Genomic DNA, 9,866 nt, shown 5'->3' on the forward strand with positions numbered 1-9,866 from the left:
TATTGGAAAGGGTGTGAGACTCCTAGAAGAAGGATGTCACTGGGGCTAGGGCACTTTGTGATTTTAAATGCTCAAGCCAGGCCTGGTGTCTCTTTCTTCCTGATGCCTGCTGGTCCAGATGTTGAACTCACAGCTCCCTCTCCAGTTACATGTTTGCTACATGTTAAGATATTTCTCACTATCATTATACTGGTCTAAACATCTGAGTGTAAGCAAGCCCCGGAGTTGCTATGGTCATGGTGTCATTTCACAGCAATAGAGCATTCCTGAGGCAGTGAGGTTTTCCCAATAGTGCTCATATTCATTAGTTTTGATGGCTTCATTGTACTTGGGAGGTTGTTTTTAGCATACGTTAAATATGGCAATAGTCTTTCTGTGTGTAGTTTTATTCTAGGTCAGTTCTACACAGCTTTTGTGTGTTAGTTGCCCAGACATTTTAAAACATGGATATATCTAAATTCTCTGCTAACTGAAAATCTTTTATGTAGTCTCTTTGGAGTCGGAATATAATTCCGATTCTCTATTAGACTTGGCTTCATGGATAGCTTGAATTGCATCTGACTTTCTGTCGTCTTTGTTGACCAGACCTGACAACTTAAGCCTCCTTGACAATTCCCCTCCATCTTGCAGATTCCTTCAGAATTATGATTTTTTTTCCTCAGAGATCATTCTTTGTAACCCTCCATTATTCTTGATCAAACTTCTTACTGATTTAAAATAACTTGCAGAAAATTCTGATACCTATTAATATCTGAGAACTGATCTGTAAAATTGCTGCCCAGTAAAACTATGTGAACCATATATGTAATTAAATTTTTTCATAGCTACATTTTCAAGGTAAAATAAATGAAGTAAAAATAAATTAATGATATTTTTTGCTTAATCTCAAATATCACTTTTACTGATAAGTAATATAAATAACCATTTATGATTATATATTTTATGATCATATACTTATGATCATATTTTTACAATGTCTTTTAGTATAATGTCTTTAAAATCCTCTGTGCATTATATTTATAATTGATCTCAATTTTAGTTTTAATGTTTCATCAGAAATATCCAATCAATATTTAGACCCCCTGTGCAATAGTGAAGATGGAGTTATATACTAAATTTGATTTTAATATATTTAAACTTTCTAGTAACTAGATGAATGAATTTTAGGTTAAAACTTAAACTAACTAAAAAGACATAAAACAAACAGTTTGATTCGTTAGTTATACTCGCTTGTTTTAAGTTTGCTGTAGATTTGTTCGTGTTTGTTTTCATCAGGACCTTTAAACATGGTTTGGCTCATTAGGATGTGCAGCTCACTTAAGTTTTTAAAAAATGGCATTAAAATACACTCTAGGAAAGTTAAACCAAGAAGAATAAAACATTCGCTTCACTGTCTGGGCAACATCAGTTTGAATATTGCCCTCTTGGGAGGAAGAGGTACCTTTCCTCTCTTCGCTCCAAATGTTGCTACTGCCAAGATGTTTCCCTCATGTCTTCCAGGGGTTTCTCTAGAAGATAAATTAAAAATGAAGTGTAGATGATGAGAAGGATAGAGTGACTTGAGCGCATAGCCAGGGATGCTTTGGTTGGCAATCTCTGGAACTATGTCATTCAGGAAAATTGCTTACCCACATTCTTTAAGGGAAGCAGACATGAGCACAGGCACATAAAGAGACACACATAGGAAGCTGCAAGCAGACGTTATGATACAAACTGATTTTTTTCCTCTCATAGCTTTGTTGATCAGATTAAGAAAAAAACATCAGATTTGAGTACTCACTTTTTAGACTGCCAAATGGTTTTTAGCATTGCTTTATGGTGCTTCATATGAAATGACCAGCACAGTCCTAGACATTTGAATGCTTGCTGCCCAGTTGGTAGCTTCATTTGGAAATGCTGAGGTACTGTGACCTAATTGGAGGAAATGTGCCATTGGAGGCTGGCTTTGAGATCTTTAAGACTTGAGCCATTCTCTGTTTTTACTCTGTACCGCAACATTGTAGTTCAAGATGTCAGCACTTTGCATCCTGTTACAGGCTCTATGACTTCTGTTTCTCCATTGTGACAGACTCCTCTGCCTCTGCAACTGTAAATGAAATAAACTCTCTTTTATAAGTTGCCTTGGGCAGATGTTTGATCACAGCAAAGGAAACTAACATATCCACCTGGGAAAGAATTAAGAGTGGCTCTTTGAGCATACATGGCAGGATCCATGGTTCCAACTGCATATGTAGCAGAGGATTACTTTATTTGGCATCAGTGGGAAGGCAGGCCCTTGGTCCTGTGGAGGCTTGATGCCCCAGGAAAGGGGGATGGTAGAGGGGTGAGGTGAGAGTGGGTGGGTAGAGAAGCATCCTCTTAGAGGCAAACAGGAGGGAGGCTGGGATGGGGGCTTTGTGGAGGGGAAACTGGGAAGGGGGACAATATTTCAAATGTAAATAAATAAAATAACAAATGAGAGAGAGATAGAGAGAGAGAGGGACTCTATGAATTGTAATATGTTAGAATTCAACTTAGAAAATACCCAAATGAGTTATGGCTGTAAAGCAAAATATGCAGGATTCTGTATTAGGGGAGAGTATAAAAAAGCATGCAAAAGCTATTTACTTGTCTAAATGAACAAGGGAGGGTCAATGAAATGGACGAAATGAAGTAGAGAAGTTAATTAATATGTATGATATATGCATAAGCACGCATTTATGAATCCAGACGTTCATTACAGATTTTCCCTTATAGAAAATGTTCTGAGTTTATACATTCAAAATCTTTAATTATGTCTTGTAACGGTCTTTGGGATTTTGAGTCCGATGCGTTTAGATTAGTGATATTCTTTTCTACTGAGAGCCCAGTCTAATGTTCCCTTCTTTTCTTCTCATCCTGTTGTCCTTCATCTCCAACACACTATGTTCCTTACCTAGGTAGCATTAATCATCATTTATGTTTCCTTATCTACTGATTACTGTTCTCTATCAGTTTCTCCTGAGTGAAAGTAGGAACTATGATATCAGGAGTGTGAACTTTATATACATTACTGGACTGAAATATTCCTGGTGGTGAAAAATAACTTTGGTGAAAAAGTATGTGGTAAGTAGAAAATCATACATGCCATATGCAATGGAAACTATAGAGTTCTAAAAAAATTTTGAATATCTGCAGAGATGCTGGATGCTGGATGCTGGAAATTATAATAGAAACTGTGTTAAGATTAAAAGATCCTGTGCTGAGATCTGTAGGCCACTCTTGGAGTTTTTAAAAAAGAACTGATTCCACAGACCCAAAAGATACTTCAACACAAACAGCTACACAAGTTATAAGTTGTATGGATTTCTAGGTTCCAGAACGGGAAGACAGTAAATATCTGCGCCACCCCCGCCACGCCTTTTTTTGAAACTGGTTCACATAATATTGGGCTGAGGCACTCCTAGCAATTTGTATTGGTGCTATCCAAGAGCAAAATTCTGGCTGAAATTATTAAGGGAAGATGATCTAGAGAAAATTGGGCTAAGAAATGAGCCAGACAAAAGGTACTCCAATTGGAGGGTCTATGGAATTGGAACAGAGTCTCGCTGGCTTCTGATCCCAGTGGCTACTCAGAGCTTCAGTCACAGATGGACTTACAGCTTCGGACCTGGACCCTCTAAATCTAGTATCTTGCTCACACCTACATCCTTTTCAGTGATTCATGCTAGTGCTGACTCGGTATCCAAAGACCTGGGAGACCCAGAAAATTTTTGTGGTGTTGCTTTCAGTACTTGTTAGGCAGTTCACAGATCTATCTAATATTTGCTAGTAAAGAACACCGGAGTTTTAACCTTGGTCAGAGGACTTTGAACTTCATTGTCTTCCCACTGACAATGTTGTGCTAGTTCTGAGACATGGTAACCTCTACAAATGAGCACAGCAGACAATGTTGGTCAGGGTCAGTACACAAACGCCTTACCCACTGTGCTCTCTGATATAATTTGTCCTTCATACCATAGACCCAGCGCTTAACTTGCTCACAGTATGGGATTCTGAGAAGGAAACCCTGCCTTCCATCTACAGAAATGAATGTCTCTGCTCCACAGCTATTAGACATGCATTTAGGGCCTCATCTGTATATTCTCTTTTGCTTATGAAGAAGATATTATGTATTTTAGCACACCTTTGTCACCATTTCTTTCTCTGTGAGCATATATTTTCCAGTTCTATATCCTAGTATGAGAGGTAGTCATAATTACAGTCACTCCTCCTTTCTATACAGTTAATTCAAATCGTGGTAGTAGATGGTATTTTTAACATATATTTTATTAATTTAGAATTTGACTTGAGTACTGCATTTACATCTCTACTCTTTGCCTCTAATTCTCCCTATGCTTCCCACTCCCTCTCAGTGTCGTGATCTCTTCTTTAACTATTATTGCTGCAAATACATATATATACATACATATACATACATACATACACACACACATACAGATGTGTATATAAATACAAGTTACTTAGTCCATTTAGTGTTTATCATGTGTATATGTGTTTGGGGTTAACCAGTTAAGTTTGGGTAACCTATCAGGGGCTCATACCTGTGGAAGACTGATTCTCCCTCTCTTACCAGCCAAGACCTGCCTGTATCTATTCTTTTAGGGGTAGGACTTTTTGAGGTGCTCCCCACCTACGTTGTGAAGGCCGTGTATAGGCAGATATATTATTAGTATTTTATGGATGGAGCATCTTTCCTGTCATAGATTCATCCTGTAACAGTTATCCAGATTCTTTTGTTCTTATACTCTTTTTACTCTCTTCTCTGTGATATTACCTGTTTCTCTAGGTACAGGGGTTGCCATGTGGATATATCAACTGGAGATGGACAATTCAGAGTCAGTCATTCTCTGTACTTTGACTAGTTGTTAATTTTTATGATAGTCTCTGAGATGGCTATGCTTTGTTGTCAACTCGACTCTTTCTAGAATTAACTAAAATCTAAACACCTGGGTGCACCTGTGAGGGATTTTTTTTCTTGATTGACTCATTTGAAGTGGGGAGACACAACCTTAAGTCAGAACTTTTGAGGACACAATATCCACCTTAAATCTGGGTCACACCTTCTGGTGGCAGCCTATATAAAGGACATAGAAGAAGGAAACTGGTTCTCTTCTTTTCCTGGCTTATCCTCATTCTCTATGGCATGTTCACTTTCTTACTGCTATTAGAACCTACTTCCTTTGAACTCTCAGTTATACTAAAGACAAAGCTGCTACATCCAACCTCATGGACTGAACAACTGCTGGGTTCCCGGTCTTTTCACTGGTAGACAGTCATTGTTGGACTAGCTGGACCATAGCTTGCAAGACACTCTAATAAATCTCTCATATATTTCATTCTATCAGTTCTGTTTCTCTAGAGAACCCCGACTAATATAGTCACCATCTGCTGCAAAAATGAAGCTTCTTTGGTGAAGACTGAAAGAGATGTGAAGCCTTATTTATAATATCCAGAAGCAAGAAAGTACCCAGATGTCCTTCAACAGAGGAATGGATGCAGAAAATGTGGTACATTTACACAATGGAGTACTACACAGCTATTAAAAGCAATGAATTCGTGAAATTCCTAGGCAAATGTATGGAACTTCAAAATGTCATTGTGAGTGAGGTAACCCAGTCACAAAAGAACACACATGGTATGCACTCACTGATAAGTGGATATTAGCCCAAAAGGTTGAAATACCCAAGATACAATTCACAGACCATATGAAGCTCAAGAAGACCAAAGTGTAGAGGCTTCAGTCTTTCTTAAAATACTCACAGGAGGTAGAGGGTTGGAGAGACTTGGGAGAAAAAGAGGAGGGGGAGGGGAAAGGGGGGCAGGATCAGGTATGGGAGGAGACAGAGACGGGGATGATATATAGAGGGTCAGGAATTTGAATAGAGGTGTGTAGCAATAGGGATGGGGAATTGGGGGTAGCCATCAAAAATTCCTAGATGCCATGAAAGCAAGAGGTTTCCAGGACCCAATGGGGATGAGCTTAGCTGAAATTCCCAACAAAGGAGAGAGAGAACCTATAGAGACCATATCCAGAGACTAGGCAAGGCCCCTGGTTGGGGGAAATGGGGCCACCAACTCATCAAATTTTTAACCCACAACTTCTCCTGTATAGAGGAAATACGGGGACAAAGTGTGGAGCAGAGACCGAAAGAAAGGATATCCAGAGACTGCCCCACCTGGGAATCCATCCCATATACAGTCATCAAACCCAGACACTATGGTGGATGCCAAGAAGTACTTGCTGACAAGAGCCTGATATAGCTGTCTCCTGAGAGGCTCTGCCAGAGCCTGACCAATACAGATGCAGATGCTCACAGCCAACCATTGGACTGAACACCTGGACCTCAGTGGAAGAGTTAGAGAAAGGACTGAAGGAGCTAATGGGGCTTGCAACCCATAGGAAGAACAACAATATCAACCAGCCAGACCCCCTAGAGCTCCCCGGGACTGAACCACCAACCAAAGAGTACACATGGACTGACCCATTGTTCCAGCTGCATATGTAGCAGAGAATGGCCTTGTCTGGCATCAATGAGAGGAGAGACCCTTGACCCTATGAAGGCTCTATGCCCCAGTGTAGGGCAATTCCATGGCAGTGAGTTGGGAGTGGGTGGGTGCGTGAGGGAGCACCCTCATAGAAGCAGGAGGAAGGGGAATGAAATAGAGGGTTTGCAGAAGGGAAACAAGGAAAGGGGATACCATTTGAAATGTAAATAAATAAAATATCTAATAAAAAAAGAAACTTAAGATGGAAATTTCCAATGCACTTGGAAATTATAGAGGTTTAGTAAAGTGTCAAGAGTACATTCTTCTCTCAGACCCAAGAACTCACCAGCCACAAATAGTTGGCCAGGTTTGCAATGTCAAGCAGTAATTCCTTCTTATCAACTGGGCCTTAGGTCTAATTAGCTGGCTGTTGGTTATGCCCACTCTGTGATTGCCACTATTGCACTATTGAGCATATCTAGCTGTGTTGGTAGTTGTAATTTGTAGACTTTACAGCTGGTACTGCTTTCAATTGTTTTTCTTCCTTAACAGCTTGTGCAGCCCCCTTCTGGTTAAATGGAAGCTAGTCAGCTCTGACTGAATTTCATCAGGTCCTGAGTCTGAAATGTGTGGCACCTGGGGAGAAAACTAAGGGCAAGAGCAATAGCTCACATTGCTCTGCGAGTCCCTCAGATACTCTGACCAATGATTCAAAGGGAAAATTCCCATGTCTGACACTCGTGTTTCTTGTATAGTCTACGTTCTTTCGGTGGAGCATTGTCACCTCAAGTGGCATAACTTCCTTGAAGCTGTGTACATAGCCGTTTCTCTCTATGTATATTCGTATAAATGTGTATTTTTATGTAAACATAAAATTATATTTTCCTATGCCTTTTCCCCCCAATTACCATTGCTCTCCTTTATCCCTCTACCTCAGGTTTACCCATCTTTCTTCTCATACAAAGTTCTTCCACCAGTTCTGCTGTTTCCTCCATCACAGCTTGTATGTCCTCTCTACAGCTCCATTTACTACCCTCACAGTCTTTCTTCCTGGTTTCTGCAATTGCTCTAGGTTAGACACTCAGATCTGAAGATTTGGACAAAGGGCTCACAGTTGAGGGAACCTGTAGTATTTATCTTTCTGGGACTGGCTTACCTCACTCACTACAAAGTCTTATTTTCCAACCACTTAAGAGTTAATTGTGCATATTTAAGAAGTCTAAAGCTTTATGTTTCTGTTTTCTGCCTTGTATTGTAGATTTCAATTTTAGATTAGAATCTTTTTCTAGGTTTTAACTCCCAAATCAAGATCAGCATCTTCTCCTTTCCAAGGTTAGTCCACCTACCTATGCTTTGAAATTTCCCTCCTAATTATTACAGACCCAAAAGATTTGCTTTCTGTGTGTATCACTTCTTCTGTATTTTTGGCACATCTTTCTTTTTTCTCTGGATCTTTTTCTCAGTATGTAAATATGACTGCAGATGTTAAAAACTGAAAAACTATATAGTCACTTTGGAAATTTTAACTGTTATGCATAAGTTTTTGGCAAAGCCATGCATCCGTGGCTTTTGTTACTCCTTGGAGGGATGTTCTGTTTATGAATATATTTATATGGTAATATACTAGTATGCTGTAATTTATTCTTGGAGATTTTATGTCTTCTTACTTGACCAGATATTTTCTGGAATAAGGCTTGCATTCCAGGTAAGGAGAGCTTCACGAGAATGGTACAAGCATCATTTTCAACTTATATCCCAAAGAAACAGAAAACCAAGGGCCTTAGTTTTCAGGTAGCATGGACACATTGTTTTTCAGTCTTATCTGAAACCAAATAACTTAGATACTTGGAAGTAACATCATGCAGGAATCTTGTGTTCAGAGATGATTGTCATGTTGAGACAGAATGAAAGGCTACAACCTTCTCAGGGTGAGGCCTCTCCTTCAGAGAGGTATACTCTGCTTATCAACCAGGAAAAATGAAGAAGCCCATTTCAAAATCGGTTGAAATGGAACTTTTCCTTTAGCTGGAGTCTTAAGATAGTGAGTTTTGGTTTCATAATTGCACTCGGAACAAATATACCCCGAAAGTTCCTCTTAATTCTTGGATTTATTATTGATGTTTTAGAATCTTAGCCTAGGCAGGAATTTATTAGCTAGCATTAGCAGTTAATTAAAAATGAAAGGTAGTTGACATTCCTCCATTAGGTTAACCAGGTATCTGTCTTTGGAGTTCCTCTATTTTTTAACACCCACTTCAATTTTATATTATATCTCCTACTCTCCAGCAACAACTAAAGGAGGAATCGAAACAAATTTTAATATTCACAATTTAATGCAAACCAAAGCATAATTATAAAAGTCTGTAAAGAATTAAAAAGCTGAAATCCTGTTAATGCAGTTCAAAGCTCAGCAGAAAATAATTTTCTTAATTACATGCTCGTGAGTTATGTGCTGTACCATCTCAAGGGAGGTGCCTCTTCACTTCCGGACACTGACCTCAGTGCTGCACTATTCTATCACTACGTGGTATAAAAGGAAGTGAAACCAACCTCTTCTCTGCTTTCACTATCACCTGGGACTAGGGAGAGAGAGGGATAACCCTCTGTCATCAGGTCAGCCTTCGCTCCCCTTCCCAAAGATCCACTCTCTGGTGGGTGGTGGCTGTTGAGTAGGAAAGATTAGTAAAGAAAGGTAGCTCGTAGAGAGTCTCAAGCATTCCTCATCCTTGGAACCCCATCTTCCCTGCACTCTTCTGTAGTCTTTTGATTGTTCTGTAGGCTTCGTTGTTCCTCTGCTTTTTCTGGTAACTAAGACCATTGTTACATGCATATCTGTTTTCTTGGTCTTAAACCAATGTTGCTTGGCTGGTTCTTGGCTCTATTGTTCCCATTTCCTCCTAAGATTATGACTTGCAATTTTTAATGTTAGATCTCATATTGGTGAGATTTCTAGTGGGAAGAGTAGGAAAATGCTTTCATGCAATAAACCACTCTGGAATAGATATTCCAGAGTGTATTTTGAAACAGAAGGAAATAATCTTTGCGTTCTCCCACTCTTTCAACCTATTTTCTGCTTAGTGTTTGAAAGCCTTTATAGTGGTCTTAGCTAGCTGTCAGTTGATGTCCATCAAGACATTAGCTGGTGGAAGCTTAAATGATTTCTCTCAGTAAAGAACACTATACACAGAATTTTTCTGTCCTCCAAAAAGAACACATTTTCTCAGCAAGCAAAATGAGGCAGAGACACACAATGATAGTGAAATGTCTTTTAATGGGAACTCAAACAAACAAAAAGCAGATCAACATAACCAAGCAATCGGTAAATCATGACTGAGATTTCAGGCTGTGCCTATTGCTTA

General features: G+C 39.3%; 1 long non-coding RNA gene across 1 annotated transcript; it reads right to left on the reverse strand.

Moving 5' to 3' along the window:
• Positions 1 to 1,212: 1,212 nt before the first annotated feature.
• Positions 1,213 to 2,003, reverse strand: Gm52244. The gene is made up of 2 exons (XR_003951911.1): positions 1,781 to 2,003; positions 1,213 to 1,508 (listed from the first exon to the last, which is right to left on the reverse strand). It is a non-coding gene; the product is annotated as a predicted gene, 52244 (long non-coding RNA).
• Between the last annotated feature and the right edge of the window lie 7,863 nt (positions 2,004 to 9,866).

Source organism: Mus musculus, chromosome 16 (assembly GCF_000001635.26).
Source record: "Mus musculus strain C57BL/6J chromosome 16, GRCm38.p6 C57BL/6J".
Taxonomy (NCBI): Eukaryota; Metazoa; Chordata; class Mammalia; order Rodentia; family Muridae; genus Mus; species Mus musculus.